Source organism: Ascaphus truei, chromosome 6, assembly GCF_040206685.1.
Source record: "Ascaphus truei isolate aAscTru1 chromosome 6, aAscTru1.hap1, whole genome shotgun sequence".
Taxonomy (NCBI): Eukaryota; Metazoa; Chordata; class Amphibia; order Anura; family Ascaphidae; genus Ascaphus; species Ascaphus truei.
This window is the reverse complement of record NC_134488.1, coordinates 22,290,652-22,308,376: the sequence shown is the minus strand read 5'-3', so window position 1 is coordinate 22,308,376 and position 17,725 is coordinate 22,290,652. Positions and strand designations below refer to the sequence as shown.

The window sequence follows — 17,725 nt, the reverse complement described above, 5'->3', positions numbered from 1 at the left end:
CTACTGCCTTATCTTTAAGCCATGGGCCCTTGACGGCATTTGTGAGGTTTTGAAAATTCAGTACACAGCTATTACACCCAAGAGGAGCTCATGCTTTGTGTTCATTAAAAGATATTGCAATTTCGCCAAACGCATATACTAAGGAGCGAGATTGGCTGCTAAACCATTGCATAACACCCCAAACATTGATCAACTAACTGAATTGATATACTCCCCACCGTTGTCAATGGGAGGGCAGAAACGGGATGACTTCCCTCATAAGTCCTATTTGCCGCTTTGGAGTGCAGAACCTGAACAGTGCAGGGCCCTTACAATTACTGCAAACAGTTCAAGGGTGAGGCAGACAATGTTAACATCTTCCAGGAGAGCTCGCAATAAAAACGCTCAAAGTATGACAAACGGAAAGGCAAACGAACAGAGAATACACAAACACATGTGGTGCTATCAGCAGATCACATGCAAATAAATGCCTACAGGCAACAGGTTGCTAAAGCACCAGTCACCAAAGGGCAAAGTATCTTCCAAGCTTTTATGTTTCTGTAACGCGGTAAATAATGATTGAGCTTAATGAGCAGCAAAGACTGATGTTGGCTGTATTGTAAAGTGGCACTCGGGCACCACAGAGCTCTGTAAACAATGAGATCTCGCAGGCTGTACTATTAAACCAAGATGTTCGAAGACTAAAAAAAAAAAATGTTCCAGGGCTTAACGACTATCGAGTTCCTAAGGGCAACCAGTTTAGGAAACAAAAGATTGTTAGTCAACCATGGCCCCTTGGGTGGTAAAGTTTGTCCTTTAGCATGGCTCTACGCAGGCAAAAATGAATTTATTTCACTGCTCCTCCTCTTAGTGATTTCAGATTGACAAATCAAATAAAGATAGAACATTTGCATCCGTGATAAAAAGAGAATATGGGAAGAAAAACATCTTATAACATATTTTCACTGCACAAAATATTGATTTTGCTTCTACGTTCTTTCTTTTTTTGTCTACTATTATCATCATGAACTGTATTGTTCATGATGATCGCATTATGTATACTAAACCAGGTCAATACCCTGCCGCAATTTTGCTTCAGTTATCACTTAAGTAATGTGTGCTAGAATACATACACTATAAATGGTTTCATTTTGGTCTGTAACCCTTTGATCAATATATTTCTAACATAAAAAAAAAAATATTCCAAATATTCCAACACTTAATTTGACGCACACAAAAAGCAAGAATCAATTGGAGTCACAGGCAATCTATACCGTGTTATTATATAAAAAAAATCAGGCATTACTAAACAAACTCAGAGCACAGTTGCTACAACACCGCACAAGTCATTATCAAGTGTTTTTCAGAACCTTCATGCATCAAGGACAGAAATCACAGGCAGAAAGATCAAAATAAGCATTAATCCATGGCAGTGTTTTTCAACAGGAGCTCCTAGGAACACTTGGGTTCCCCGGGCCTCCCTAAAGGATCCTATGCCATTTTCTAATTTGAAAATTGTAGCAAATACAGAAGAATTTACAATACACCTGATCTCAGACGCGCTATTAGAGAGGGTTGGGGTTCCTTAAAATGCATCTGATCTCAGACGCGCTATTAGAGAGGGTTGGGGTTCCTTACAATGCATCTGATCTCAGACGCGCTATTAGAGAGGGTTGGGGTTCCTTACAATGCATCTGATCTCAGACACGCTATTAGAGAGAGTTGGGGTTCCTTACAATGCATCTGATCTCAGACACGCTATTAGAGCGGGTTGGGGTTCCTTTCAATGCATCTGATCTCAGACACGCTATTAGAGAGGGTTGGGGTTCCTTACAATGCATCTGATCTCAGACACTATTAGAGAGGGTTGGGGTTCCTTACAATGCATCTGATCTCAGACGCACTATTAGAGAGGGTTGGGGTTCCTTACAATGCATCTGATCTCAGACGCACTATTAGAGAGGGTTGGGGTTCCTTACAATGCATCTGATCTCAGACACTATTAGAGAGGGTTGAGGTTCCGTGCAATGCATCTGATCTCAGAATTTCACAATATAATTATAGGGTTCCTTAACCCCCCCAAAAAGCTGGAAACCACTGGCAAAGTCAGACCAGCACCTTTTACACCTCAGGTTTTACCAAAAGAGGAACCAAGAGAGGTAACAGCATGGAGTGCCCTTTAGCAAAATATTAATAATTTTAAGATGTTAAACATTGTGGGCAGGATGCATATTTCAAACAGAGACTGCAGGACATCTCTAAGAAGCCACGACCACTCTCCCAACACTAATTTGAACTTTTTGAGGGTATTCTTGAAATAAGTTGGTTACAAGTCCTTCGCTAGCAGTAGTTCAACACTGTAAAATAATGTTACAGTTCTTGAACCTTGTGTTAGAATCAATGCCATTGCCCTCCAGCAGAGAAGTAGTTAAACACAAATCACTGGATAGGGACCTAATCCATGGTCAATTTCCAAAAACTGTAAGTCGGCACTGTCACTCTAGAATACAGAAACAAAAAAAACACGTTTACTATGGATTACTTCCTCATTACATGAAAGGAAAGACTAAATCTCCAAACAAAACAATTACAGACCTATTTAAATGTTGTTCTCAGTATCACTTGTCTCCGAGATCCATATAAAGTCTTTGTTACTTGACTATCCTAGTTATAACTGCTGCTATAAACACAAAAGGCATAAACCAATAAAACAGTCAAAACACATTCATATGGGAGTATTCTTTTTACCTCTTCAGTGCCGGGGAAACCCTCAAACCAGAGAACGCTTTTGCCCACTTCACTAGCAAAGAGGGGAGTCGGATTTTTGGGATGTACAATTTGCTGTAAGGTTGTTGACTTCTGTTTAAGAGTGTTCACTGAATAACCAGCCTTAAAATAAGTGACCAATGAGTGGCCAAGTCTAGCCCTTTCCTACAAGACGTGAAATTGAAGGCTAACCACTTTGCTGACTTGTAAGTCTGTTTGGCAGCCATGTTTGGTCTCCATAAAAAGAAGCAACCACACAGCCTTTGAAGTGGGAGAACACACCCTGAAACACTGTGCCAGCTGAGCTACAGGCTCTCTTGGACCAGGGATCCACTGTGCCTGTAAACCTGGCTACGGACAGGAATAACGTTTCCTCTTACCCCTGACGAGGCTAGGCATTACAGCGCTCATGCTGGCCGGTGTTTGTAACACATAGCAGCCCCCAAGCTTTCACACAAAACACACAGCCCCTTCAGCAACTAAATATTATTTCAATCCAGTTGGGTCCTTTAGAGGCTGTTTGTAGAGCAATGCGGCACGTTGTTAAAATCCAGCTTGTTTCAATCGTTTGCATTTTTCAACACAGCTTCTTGCTTCTGCATTCAAAAGGTCATAATTCAGCAAGAAACACACCAGGCGGCCCAAGGGTGCTCTGCCCGACCGTTACGGGTTCTGCTGCTGTAAACTTCCCATTGTGAGATGGAATCACAACCCCTGCACTCGGACATAATGAGGTTCTGGTTTCTTTACCTGGTCTGGGGCGCAGTGTGAGGAGTCACGCACACCGTGCTCAGAACATGAGACCTGTAATTAATGCGTCTAAAGCCAGCGTTTGAAACTTAATTTACAAAATGGATGGGATTAAAGGTGTAATCAGAATATCCCTGTTTATGTAATTACTGCAATGTCAGAGCAACCCTGAGAAGTTTCCATGCCTTTTTTGGATGGATTGAATGGGGGACTGAGTGTTCCAACTCTGTCTGCCCTGCTTGTAAAAATTGCATTTTGTCCTAACAGGAGCCCATCTTATTTGCCACCTACATTTCCAGGACTAAAACACTAAAACCAATTCATTTCATGCTCTGTTTTGACTCCGTTTTAACACTGCACGAATATATATATATATATATATATATATATATATATATATATATATATATATATATATATATATATATATATATATATATATATATATATATATATATATCTTGATAAGCAGACTCCATAGAGTGACAATGAAATGAATAGATATGGTTCTGTATACGGATTAGGTCAGAGGTGGAGAGAAAGAGGCTCCATGTTTTTTATGCCAAATTACCTTATGTACAGCTGGACAATTTGTTACGGTTTATACTGGACTTTTTCATCTACTTAGGGTTCTGGCACTGGTATTTGCCACAGTGCCAGTGAGCAGTGGTTTCTTTAGAAGATTGATGTACTGTAAAATACCCATGAATAATGCTGAAACGACTGTTTAGAGAAATTGTAAAATGGAATTACTTCGGTTAGCAGGGTTATTTTCTTGTTTATCTACATTGTTTAGACAAAATCTGAATTGATCCTCAGTGTACAATATCACCCAATTCTTTTTTTTTTTTCTCCCATGTCTTGACATACTGATTTTCAACCTGGGTTCTGCTGGCACATCTCAAGGGTTCCGAGGTCGATGGGGGGGTGGGGCAAAGCAGCAGCGAGAGATGGGGAGGGGCAAAGCAGCAGCGAGAGATGGGGAGGGGCAAAGCAGAAGCGAGAGATGGGGGGGGCAAAGCAGCAGCGAGAGATGGGGGGGGCAAAGCAGCAGCGAGAGATGGGGGCCCAAAGCAGCAGCGAGAGATGGGGAGGGGCAAAGCAGAAGCGAGAGATGGGGGGGGGCAAAGCAGCAGCGAGAGATGGGGAGGGGCAAAGCAGCAGCGAGAGATGGGGAGGGGCAAAGCAGCAGCGAGAGATGGGGGCCCAAAGCAGCAGCGAGAGATGGGGAGGGGCAAAGCAGCAGCGAGAGATGGGGAGGGGCAAAGCAGCAGCGAGAGATGGGGGGCGGCAAAGCAGCAACGAGAGATGGGGGGGCGGCAAAGCAGCAGCGAAAGATGGGGGAGGGGCAAAGCAGCAGCGAGAGATGGGGGGCGGCAAAGCAGCAACGAGAGATGGGGGGGGGGCAAAGCAGCAACGAGAGATGGGGGGGCGTCAAAGCAGCAGCGAGAGATGGGAGGGGGGCGCAAAGCAGCAGCGAGAGATGGGAGGGGGGCGCAAAGCAGCAGCGAGAGATGGGGGGGCGCAAAGCAGCAGCGAGAGATGGGAAGGGCGGGGGCCAAAACAGCAGCGAGAGATGGGGGGGGGCAAAGCAGCAACGAGAGATGGGGGGAAAGCAACGAGAGATGGGGGGAAAGCAACGAGAGATGGGGGGAAAGCAACGAGAGATGGGGGGAAAGCAACGAGAGATGGGGGGAAAGCAACGAGAGATGGGGGAAAGCAACGAGAGATGGGAGGAAAGCAACGAGAGATGGGGGGAAAGCAACGAGAGATGGGGGGAAAGCAACGAGAGATGGGGGGAAAGCAACGAGAGATGGGGGGAAAGCAACGAGAGATGGGGGGGAATGCAGCTAGAATGCCAAGTTCTCCAAGTTCTGCTTTACCTTATGGAAGCCAGTGGGAAAATGCATAAAAATCTGAGCTTCCCCAGGATCTACGTAATGCTGGAAATGTTAACATTTACACAACTTCATATTTTAATGATAAGGAAGACCACTACTAGGGGGTACACTAATGTTTCAAATCAGGTAGGAAGGGCTTCCCGATAAACACGTGACCTGGGGTCAGTCTCCATCACAGCGAAGCATATTTGAAACACACCCCTATTAAAGCTATAGTAAAATAACTTCTATGACAATTCTAACCTATGTAAAGCCAGGGGCACAAGGAATATACTAAGCAATATACATGTCAAACCCAGGGTCCATTTGAGGCCATGCAGGATGCTGAGGCACCGGCAGCTTTACCCAGGAAAATTCTATTACAGTCTTTGGGATACTTCCAACAACAACAATCCCCAGAGGAAAAGAAGCAATAGCATCAATGCCTTAGAGAACATGTTAAGTGTACTGAAGCCGACCTGCCCCTTAGATACAAGAGCAATACTGTTAACAGGCTAATATTTGAAAAGATCATTCTGATCTCATAATGTACATGTCTGATCTTTGTTGAATAGAAGGCTGCAGCCTAACACAACATGCATCATAATAGAACTGTAGCTGAGAAGACACGGTATCCACTAGTCATCACCACACTGAAAAGGCTGAGGTAAATACAGGAACCACCGGCCTGTATCTTTTTCGGGTCGCACAACATTCCAGTCTCCGGCCGCGATTATAGTGGGCGCGCGCCATGGCTTGGCGTCCCGCACGCCTGTCGCTCGAGTGATGTGGGCACTGTAGATGGAGACTATGGGGAGCGTGGCCTGGACGTCACCAGGCTGGTTCGCTCTCATTGGCTGAACCACTCGTGAGACGCGGCCGCCGGGCGAAAACCCAAATTAATTTGTCTTTTCAAAAATCTGCCGCACAGGCGCTCATAGCGGTCGTGCATTTTGTTCGCGACGCACGTGCCATCACGCTCACTATAATCGCGGCCTTAAGAGCAGCAGTCTCTGCATATTTTTTTCTGTGTGCAGTTTGGTTAGGGCTTTCTAAACTTAATTTGTGTGGTATCACTCTACATTCTTCATTTGTAAGCATGTTCCAATTAAAAAAAACAAAAACGTGAATGAATATTTCTCCGGTGTTTTCTTTGCTTTTTCTCCCCCAAATAAAAATATCACCTGTGAGCACATTCACGTCTCAGACAGGTCTGCAACCCTGCTTTTCCCCCATTATCTTAGCATACAAGTCTTCCACTGCAGCAAGGGAGTCTGGGAAATGACATGCAAATGAACACAGACTTTTGCTTCTTGTCCATTGTAACACGGACCCCTATAAGATTATGCCTGCCGTATTACACAGCTTTTCAGCACCACCTGGGTTAAAGAAGTGCAGAGCACTAAACCTACTCACAGACAGCTGTTTGACCTTTTAGGTCTCAGTGTGAGGCTTGTTATACTGGCCTTGCAATGGGATGTTGGAATACTGTAGGTTTTCTCCACAGAAACTAAACTTCAACTGCATTAAATCATGTTTAACACACTGGTAGGTTGAATTATTTTTTTTACGTTTCTCAATCCATGAACATGGCTATTAAAAAAGGGACAATTTAAAAAAAAAAATGCAGTAGAACTCCATTTTATTCTGTAATACACTCACAGAAATTGAGTAATCACATTGCAGTGCTATCAGACTGCAAACCGAGGCTCAATATGACGATTTGGTGACACCATCACATTTTCAACACCATTGTAAGTTTGCAAAGTACTTTGCACGGCTATGTCCTCATCCTTACATGTTTCTCCATGAAGCCGTTCTGTGTGCTTCCCATTAGTATTATACCAGGGGTGGCCAACTATAATCCATACGAGCTACCAACAGGTCAGGTTTTCAGGATATCCCTGCTTTAGCACAGGTGGCTCAACCAGTGTCACGATTTAGTCACCTGTGCTGAAGCAGGGATAACCTAAAAACCTGACATGTTGATAGCTCTCATGGACTGGAGTTGGCTACCCCCGTTTTTTACCTTCCCTCTCAGTTCCCTGCCATCACTACGCCCCTGCTCTCCCTCCTGAAAAGTGCGCCCTTAACGTTCCTCACAAGGCTTACACTCGTGTTTGGTTAAACGTACGAGGAACCTGTACATGTTACAATGTTGTTTATCTCTTATATCACTGCATGCCTCTTCACAGGCACTTCTAATCACACAAGACATCAACACATCTTTTATTAATTTATTCACTATTAAAAGGCTGATCATGTGCCTATATGCGAACACAAGCAACAAAATGCCGGACATGGTTAATGCTAATGTTAATGTTGTATGTAGTGCCTCCCTCTCACCCCCTACATATCCTATACCACCTCAAGGCTTCCTGCCAACGCCATACTACAATCCTTGATTCAATATTGACTACATATACGAAGTGCTGTTGAAGATGTATATTGGTTGGAGGTATATTGATTAAATACACTATTACACACTGTAAAAGCCTGTGAAGCCTGTCAAACACGCAAGCAATAAACATATGAGGACATTACGTGCAAAGTGCAGACAAGAGGACAGGCAACAATTACAGCTAAAATGGAACATGATGATGAAGTGCTCCGATGCCAAGCACTGTGTACACAGCAACACCCAGCATGTTCACAGCCAAATATATGGGTCAAAGAAGCTCAACTGGTTATGTTCTAACACTGCTAGTGAACACACGAGAATGTGGGCATGAGATTCCGTGTGCAAAAAGCTCAATGTTTACTACACCTCTGGAAAAATGACATGACCAGACTTAAGCACCAATAGAGACTGAATTCTATTATGTGACTAACCTATGACGCAAATAGCACGCTCCTTTGTGAAGGAATGGAGTCTGCGAAGCAGGGGGGTAAGTGCGGAAAGGAGTGGGGAGAATAGCCAAAGAGAATACAAAGGAATGACAAGAGGATATCAAGCCATACGCTATTGAAAGTACGCTACGTCTTTACGTGTGTGGCATGTTCATCATACTACTGAGCAAAATATGTCCCGAAAACCCAATTATGCGCATTGATCTTCGTTTATTTGAATGAATGTATAGATATAGATCTATATGTGTATAGACACACACCACACACAATCTACCTAGGTCTACCTGTATACACAAACAGTTGATGTCATCACTTGATTTACAACCTCAACTATGCCACAGGAGAACTGGAAACCTGCAATTTGATGCCATGACGCAGTTTAACTCTTTCACTGCAACACAGAGCAAAGTACAGCAATCTGACTACAAATTGTACAAAGATAGTTGTCATCTTCTGCAGGGACCTTTTCAGGCAGAAAATTTACATCCATCGTTTCATAAATTTGCCTGAACATAAAGTAAATGTCACATGGTGCAATTAATCTTTCATGGAACCAGTGAAACGCTCATCTCCAAAGACATTGTTATTCATTCTACACAGGCGGTAAGTGCAATCAACAAAACCTTTGACCTACAAAAGAGGCCGATTCATGAACAGTCTATAAAAGGAAGCTACCTATAGAACATTTTTCTTCTATTACCCGCTAAGCGCAAAAAGGGTTTTAAGGTAATAGTCCTGCCTGGCAATTAGATGTACTCATTTGAAAGCATTCATTGAAATAGTACCTAGGTTACAGTTTTATAACTTGGGAGATGTATAAAATATATCTTCAAATATATAAATGCCATGGTGTGCCATAGCAAAATACCAGCAAATAATAGCTCTGGCTTTTGTGTAACAGGGGGAAGACAGCTGCAGATAACAAATATTGCATGTCACAATTGTACCCATAAATCTTGTTTTTAGAGACGATAAATGATTAGATTATTCAAAGTAATGCAAGCCATCAGAATGGAAATGGCAGTAAAGTAGTCATCAGCATTGCAAAGGCAATTTCAGCGTTCTAAAAAGTGTAAGCAGCACAGCTTTCAATGAGTCTGCTCCCTTCAGAACTTAAGAGGTTAAAATGAGAAAGGCTTGCCCCTCTTGGAAAAGCTTGTTTTGAAACAGGGCTTGGGAAGTGGGGAGTGCTTTCCTTAGGCACATGATCCATTTTAATCTCTTCAATGCATTTAAGGGCCCTCCAGCAGTGGGAAGGGTAAAGGATCAATTGATTACCATCAACTCAAACAGTCCCAAGCACATTGTGCTAATCAAAGTAAAATCCGGCCCAGGCCACAGAATAGAACAAAAAAACAGCCACCCTTTCTGCAGATGATTGTAACACAAGAGCAATTTGCTATGGTTTATTGGCAAGATGAGGATTTTAAAGCTGCCATTCTATAAAGAAATAAACGACTTGATACAAGCAACAGCATAGGGCTAGGATAAATACATAGGGCTAGGATAAATACATAGGGCCAGAAACTATGACCAGTTAAGCAAAAATAAGAGGGCACGCAAACTATTAGTGGCCAAATCTGGATTCATAACTTTTCCCAATAGTATAGGAGGCAGAATACAGATATCAGTTTCCCTTGAAAGCTGATTAAAATTGATGTATGCAGCTTCAAACAGGTTATTGAACTGCAATAGCTGATGCATCACTTTCAACAGCCACAAGGAAAGGAGGGAGAAAAAAAACAAACAAAAAAACGGTGTAATACGAGTCAGTTTTATCGTGCAGCCAGATCAAATAACATTTCATACGCTGCCTGCCAAGCACCCTGTCGGCCAGAATACAATGAGTTCTCAAGTGCTCTGGACTCCAAGCAAACTTTCACAGGTCCCAGGGCTCTGAACTCAGTATATTATTCCTTTTCAGCACTAGAGGGGCCTGTAAAGCATTGAGCAGCTGTTTGGCACAGAAAGGGTTAAATGGGGATCCTGCATACAGTCTGCACAGCGACATACTTGCTCATTCCCCTCCTCCCCTATTATCCATGCAAGCATTGTAAGGGCTTGTTTATGCATTTTTTCCTTTCATGTTTCCGGTTTCTGTAGCTTACCACTTGGCTCGGGGTCCTGTTGGTATTATTGATTCTTTGTAGGATAAAAACTGAAATTAGCAAATTTGAAGTCAAGCTATATGGATCTGATGTATAGTTTCTAAAGTGCCCCTTACAGTGTGGATACTCAAAAATAAATAAATTTTTAAATCAACATATGAGCCCTCCCACACAGACTCACCTGCACTGTGCACACTCGTGCCTCTCTATTCCTACAAACAGAGAAGCCAGCACAGAGAGGTCTTCTGCATTAGAGAGCAATAAAGATTGGCCTGGTAAAGCGCTCTGTGATGGTGCCAATTTACACAAGGAATCTACACTTTCGCTGGAGTGTATATATATATTGGGGCTTTCTATGATTCTTGTGGGATCCCTATGTGCGGTTTGGTGATGCTAATCATGTCAAACTCTGTAGCTGCCCTCTTGAAAAATCTTTTTAAAAACACATTTCCAACTCTGGGAATTTAAAATGGCCACTGAAATGCACACAAGCAATTAAGTTGAAATTATAACAGCATACACAAACACTATCAGAATTCAAAAACAAAGAATCTCAAATATCCGTCTCTTTTTGTACGGATCACACTTCATTGGGAAAATCTGTGTAAAAGTGTTTGTAGTTTCCATTTTGATATTAGAATCACTCAGCGCTGACCACTTCTACTTTGGAACTGCTGTTGTAATATTTCCTTAGCAAAGTATGAAACGTTGCCTAGTTTCCTATGAAACTAGAAGGTATTGTATATTCTGTGATGTGTTAATTGCAGATACAATTTTGAGCCGAAATTCAACATCCTCTTAAAATTGTAAATGGCAAAGTCTATTCTAGTTTGAAGAGCGGTAATATTAAACTTAGTTTATTTTCAGAAAAAAAGCTACAATGTGGAACCCATAGGTGAATTATCACTTTAAATAACAAAAGGCCATTTCTTTTGATTGGTCTAATTAAACATGTTCAGGGAGGTTAAGAAACATATTGCTTACCAGTTAAGGGCTTATTAAATATTGTACATGTCCCGCTGTGCTAATGCCATCAGTTAGATTATAGAGAACAGAACAGAGTATCTAAAATGTCTGCTTTACGGAACATAAATATTCTAAAACGCAACTGCTTCTAATGAAGAAAAATCTGATCAAATAGCAGTGAGCAATCTGGAAGCACTCTTCATACATCAGTGGGTTTCGCTGGGGATATTGTTTCAGCCTTTATGGCCTTAAATCCTGTTAACGGTTAAGTTACCAAAAAAACACACACGCAGCTATGAGCAATGATTTATGAGACAATCCCAGACGCTTAAACAATTTATGACTGTCAACTGCCATCAACTTTTTAGTTGCTTTTTTTGTTTTGTTAGGAAGGATGTGATAAATATGGAGAAGCTGTTTCCATGTTGGTTTCTGAATTCAAGTACACCTCCCCCACCCACCCCCAAGAAACACATGGGGTTGAAAAGCCAAGCAGACATTATTACTGTGCTGTGAATGAGTGAGGCCACATGTGTTCTAAAAGCTGAAAAGCTCCTTTGCAAAACGAAAAGTAAAGCTGGTTTTTTTCTCAGCAAATAGAAAGTGGACAGGCCAGTCTGCCACTGCAGCTGAGAACATGGTCTGAGTAAACATTACAGACTTACACCAAATACTGCTCCAATTAAACATGAAAGGCATTCCAGGAGACACTCCAGCGTGTCAGCCATTAGGGGAGGGTAAGAGAGGACAGGAAAAGCACACAGCAGACTGAAGTCCAAACCTCTGGTGTGTGTGCTCGCAGTTCTAAAGAAGGGCTGGCAGGGAGACCTTCCAAAAACATTGCTGGCTGCAAACCATTGTTAGAAACAGCCCTGAGCACGTTTGCAGCAGGTAGACAAGAACTTGTTACTGGAGCTCTACTATACATCATGTGCTCTTGCTAGCACATGGAATGGAGAGAGGGGCAGTTCCCAGCCTCTCCACAATAGGGGGATGCTCTAAAGAAATTGGCATTGGGTGGGTACACGAAAAAAACAGCACCGGTTCGGTCAATTTTTTATGATTACAATGAGGATACCAGGAAATAGGACAGTTAAGTGCTGGTTTACTATAAGATCAGATCAACCTGATGGATCACCATCAATGAGGTGCACATCACAACATAAACCCGTTAACAAATACAGTGTGGGAGGTGGGGGCAATTAAACCTCTTAATGACTCATTGGTGGTACCAGTTTCAAAGTCACACTGTTCCCAAATTCTGATGGAGTGAAAGGGGCAGCAGCAGCCAGTGCATCACTTGTGCCAGCTTCCCTTTTCCCTCCATTCCTTGCACACCACTATCACTCCTACAGAGATGGGGGGGAGGAGCTCACCACTTGCCTGCGATCCGAGCCGCGTCCAGCGTGCGAAGTGAAGCGGGGTCCTGGAGCTGCGGCTCGGGCCTGGCTGCACCCCATGGAGGAGGGCACCGGCCGCGAGGTGTACAGATGCAGGGAGACCTCCCCGGGGGAGGACCAGACGCTAGGCAGATCCGAAGTGGTTTACAGGGCAGATCGCGGCCCAATAGGGAATCAGGGGCAAATGGAGTTGAGATGGGGGTAGGATAGAGCAGATTCACTTGCTGAACAAAAGGATGTACCCTTGCACCCGGCGCACATGCAGCTGTTGTATTAGGATCCCTGTTCCTTGGTGCCACCGCTGCCCTTCCGCCTCTTGTCCCCACATGCACGCTGCTACTGCTCCCTCCTCCTCCTCAGCTGTTCAGCAGACACTTTCACATGCCTGATCCAGACTCTGTACACCAGACATCAGCAGGGGGAGGGGAGAAGGGGGGGGGGGGAGAGAGATCAGCCCCTTCCAGCCCTCATCTTCTAACCAGACAACAAGCAATGCACTCGGAAGACCCGGAGCGGATCCTGCTTGGAGCGGATCCTGCTTGGGGTGCCCCCCTCCCTGATGGATGGCAGCTCCCTGCGAAGAGCGTGGTCAGCTAAAAAAAAATATTAAGGCATCCGCCGGCTGAGGTAGGGAGGGCGGCACAAGCATTTAGTGGAGTGATCGACAGCTCCCGTCCTGGGCTGGTGCCAGGAATATTAATGAAGTACACCTCAGACATGCAGATCAACCGAAGAGAGAGAGGGCATCAGGAGACTCAAATGCAATGGCAGCACACAGGGCATGCACAGTGTACAGCTCTGACTGACAAAGCCAGACATCACTAGCATATCAAAGTTCTGTATCAAATTGGATACATGTGTTTTTGCCATACACTTAAAAACCCATACACTGCTAACAGGTGGTGTTTAACACCTATTGCAGGCTCCAGGCACCCAAGGTTCTTTAATAACCCAGCTTCAAGTTGCACACTATGGCAAGTCCTGCTTTTTTGCAGCCCAGTCTCTAAATTGCTCAATGTAGTTTTCTGTAAAAATATATAAATACAACAAATCTATTTGGGGGTAGACCTGAAACCAGGAATCTGGTAAAGGGGTAATTCACAAATGTAAAACCATCTTAAACTAAAAATACATGTTTCACACAGGTTGTCCATGATTTGATAAGGAGAGATGTCATCCAACAGCTAAAATAGCCACATGGCTCTGTTATCAAGGGCAGGGGTCAAACCATCCATCAACATTATCTTTGGGGAGATATGGGGGGAGAACAGTCCCTATATTAGAACAGTGCAAGGGGGACTGGAAAAGGTGAAACTGAGAAAAGAGTTGTGTCTATAATGTATTATTTTCTACAAACTACTTTCACTTTTATTTCCACCTTCATCCCAAAATGTAATTTTTAAACTATCCAGTAGTTAGCAAAATGAATAATCTAGGATGTCAGTCATTGTGCTTCTGGTACCTTGACCTTTGAACCCAAATCTGAAAAGTTAGTTACTAATACAAGTGGTAGAGCATGTGTCCCACAGCAGAAAGCTTTCACATTACTGAAAATCCAATACGTATATTTGCTGGATTGCACCTCAATGGTTTAGGACAGGGGTTGCAAACTCCAGTCCAAGGGCCATCAATAGGTCAGGTTTTCAGGATATTCATGTTTCAGTACAGATGGCTGTCGTTGACTGAGCCACCTGTGCTGAAGCAGGGATATTCTGAAAACCTGACCTGTTGGTGGCCCTTGAGGACTGGAGTTGGCCACCCCTCATCTAGGTCTGCAAATTTACTCAGATTGCAGGTGACATGGAAATCGGTATGTCTTGCTTTTCACTTTCCTAAATACATGACACCAATAATATCAATTATAATCATTTCCCCCTAGGTGTGCAAACACTCCGCAAAAGAAATTTCAATGAAAAACAGATGTTTTAACTTTGCAATTTTTCTTCCATTCCAAATTCTACTTCGCAGCAGAATAAACAATGGCACAATTAAATAGTACTCATTTTCAATTAGTTTACCAAGGTTAGAAATTCCACGTGCAATCACCATTATGTTGACACTTTGTTCACTATGTACTAACTAGCCACACAGACAGCAGGATCTAGCCCATGGCACCAGTAATACAATAGGATTCTGTCCATTGAAACTTTGTTTCTATTCTCAATGATGCAAAAGAAAATCCAGCCAAGTGGAAATCTTTTACCGTTCCATGTGGACAAGGTGTAACCACTGAGAAATGCTCCAGCTGACTTTTCATTGCTCCCAGGCCACAGTCTCTATGCATTTCATGAACCCATTGCTTCTATAAAAAAAAAGTGTGCTAAGAGGCTCTGGAAAAGAAGCATTGTGCAAACAGTATCCTACAAACCCTTTCAGACAGACTAGCTCAGAGATTAGCAGGCCCTTTCAGCAGGGTTAAAGAAGCATTTCACTTTCTGTGAATAATCAGCTCTCCCTCCATCTCACAGTGGCACCCCAATACTCTTTCCTAAATAATGTATATACAAAGCCACCCACTGACGTGTCATGTCCACCCTGGCAATTTTGTGTGGTGACTGGTGCTTGAAATAGTTCAAAGTAAATATCAGAGGTGGTCCGTAATAAGAACATCTTTCTTCCACATAGCACTTTATTTCCAATGGGACTCGACGCTCTTCCCAATTACAATATAGCACGCACACAACACAGCCCTGTACAAAGAATTACAGGCACAGACCGTGCCCCATCAAATGTACAATCTAGGTTTGTTGTCTGAGGCAAAGGGATATCTTATCTTTCCCAAGGTCACAAGGAGCAGACAGTGGGGTGTCACCTAGTTTTCGAAGTGCGTGCCTTTACGCAATGAAACTTTTCCTTGGGTTCCAAGTTTAGGGAACCCAAATATAAAGCAACATTACCAAGAGCCAATGATAAAACTTTTATTTATTTTTTTAAATGATCTTCTGCAAGACACTGGCTGAAAAGGCTTCTCCTGGCAGTGCAGACGCAGATAAAAGGCACTTAGTAACCCATCTATCAGCAAGCACGAGACAGGCAAGCAAGATTTGTGCAGCCTGCAATTTTCTAGGGATGTACATTCAACCCCCAGTAAGTACTGTATGAGGGGTTGGAATGCGGTGATTCAGATGGTCATGTATAATGTTACCTACTAGGGCACTTCTCACAATGCCGTGCAGCTTCAAATAAATCATCCATTAGAGAGACTCGGAGGAGGAGGATCAGAATGCACACACACAACATAAAACACATGCATACACCAGCTTGTAACATATCCACTTTCCATCCTAGTGGGAGAGGTTTTTTTTCCTCCATTCCAATTCTTCCAGGATTCAGCTCAGGAGACTTGAGAGCGACCTCCATTTATCAAAGAACCATGTCATGTTGAGTACCGTTAACAGATAATGAGAGGAGACAACTGATGCAGTTACAAGCAAAGCCTTGTGCAGTCTACAGGCCTGAACATGCAGCTAAGTGAGCCAACATCTGATTTTATGTCAGTAATAAGCAATAAGTAACCCACACACCAGCCACAAGTTTTCTATTTTATTATTAAAGGGCAAGTAGATCTTGTATAACAGCTTTAATAAATATTTAGAATTAAATTAGATTTGGTATGTGGCATTTAATTACTGCATTGCCAAATATCTGCACGGTTTTCAAATATGTACAAATATGCAATCCTTACGATACAACGTATGCACAGATACGTAGGTTTGATACGTGTTAAGTTGGTGTTTTTGCATTATTTCAATATACACCAATTTGTGAGTTGTGCTACAGCTCCAAATCTCTTTTTTTTTTTTTTTTTTAAGGAGAAAATATAACTATTGAAAGAAACAGAATAAAAGTGTATTCTGTAAACTGAATACAAGATAAAGTCCAACAGAAAAGCTATTCAGTTTAAACATTTCCATGCTGACCCTATCACAGCCACTTATGACTCCACATCACACTGATGCTTGGGACTTAAACCTTGGGGAATCCCCACTTCATTTGCTTATTGTTTATTATACAGCTGCTCAGTATTAGGTATCCAACATGAGTTCCTAGTTATGTACCCCTGAAAAGTTATTTTACTCTTAAACGTTACAAGTGAGCTAAAAATGTACATTTGTTACCGTAATGCCGCTCCTCCCAATGTGGCCATTACATCTGGCTGTAGATCCACTACACAAGCATGAGTTGTTAAACCTTTAAACACAGCGGCTTAGCACCACCATTATTTAGCACAGGGGGGTGCAAACTTTTTTCGCTGTGCCCCCTTGCCGGTGGTCACCTCACCCCTGCGCCCCCTCACCCCCACTTACCTCAGCTAAGGCGTCATGACATCACGTTGCATAGCAACGTGACACCACATGACTTTGCCGAGTTGCCATGGCGACGCGTGTGGAGCAAAGGTAAGTAAAGGTTTACAGAGGCCCTGCAGCTCCCCCAGCACTTAATTTAAATGCCTTCGGGAAGCGTGCGGGGCCTCTGTAAACCGCACCCCTACCCCCCGCAGGCAGTCTCGTGCCCCCCAGTTTGCGCACCGCTGATTTAGCAGACAAAGCAAGGCTTGCCGAAAAAGGCAGGTACCAAGCAACACACACAAAGGGTGACCCTCAATCTAGACCAGAAATGGTTAATGACAGTCCTCAAGGGCCACCGACAGGCCAGGTTTTCAGGATATTCCTGCTTCAGCACAGGTGGTTGTCATGCACTCAGACACTGATTAGCACAGGTGGCTCAATCAGTGGCTCAGTCCATGACAACCACCTGTGCTGAAGCAGGGATATCCTGAGAACCTGGCCTGTTGGTGGCCCTTGAGGACTGACGTTGGCCAGCCATGATCTAGACAAAGCTGCAAAGCATTCATGAAAAATGTCAGGTAAACAGAGCTTCCTAAATCTTAAAAAGGACGCCAAAAAAACAAGACAGTTTTACACTACGCAGCCAAGACCAACTGAAAGCAAGCAGAAAGACAAGAGGATTTATAATGCATGTTACAAATCCTCTGCAAATAGGACATTCATTTCATCTTATTCAT

General features: G+C 43.2%; 1 protein-coding gene across 6 annotated transcripts in view; it reads right to left on the bottom strand.

The window, feature by feature from the left end:
- Window positions 1-17,725, bottom strand: part of LOC142496744 (arginine-glutamic acid dipeptide repeats protein-like) — a 332,612-nt gene that overhangs the window by 151,535 nt on the left and 163,352 nt on the right. Inside the window, exon 1 of one of the 6 annotated variants that reach the window (XM_075603620.1) lies at window positions 12,676-13,323. The exons of 3 other annotated variants lie outside the window; for them this stretch is intronic. The gene's annotated coding sequence lies outside the window, so the exon portion shown is untranslated. Of the gene's footprint in view, window positions 1-2,727; window positions 3,182-12,675; window positions 13,324-17,725 lie in introns of those variants that run through there. 2 more of the 6 variants (XM_075603619.1, XM_075603622.1) reach the window with 2 other exon arrangements.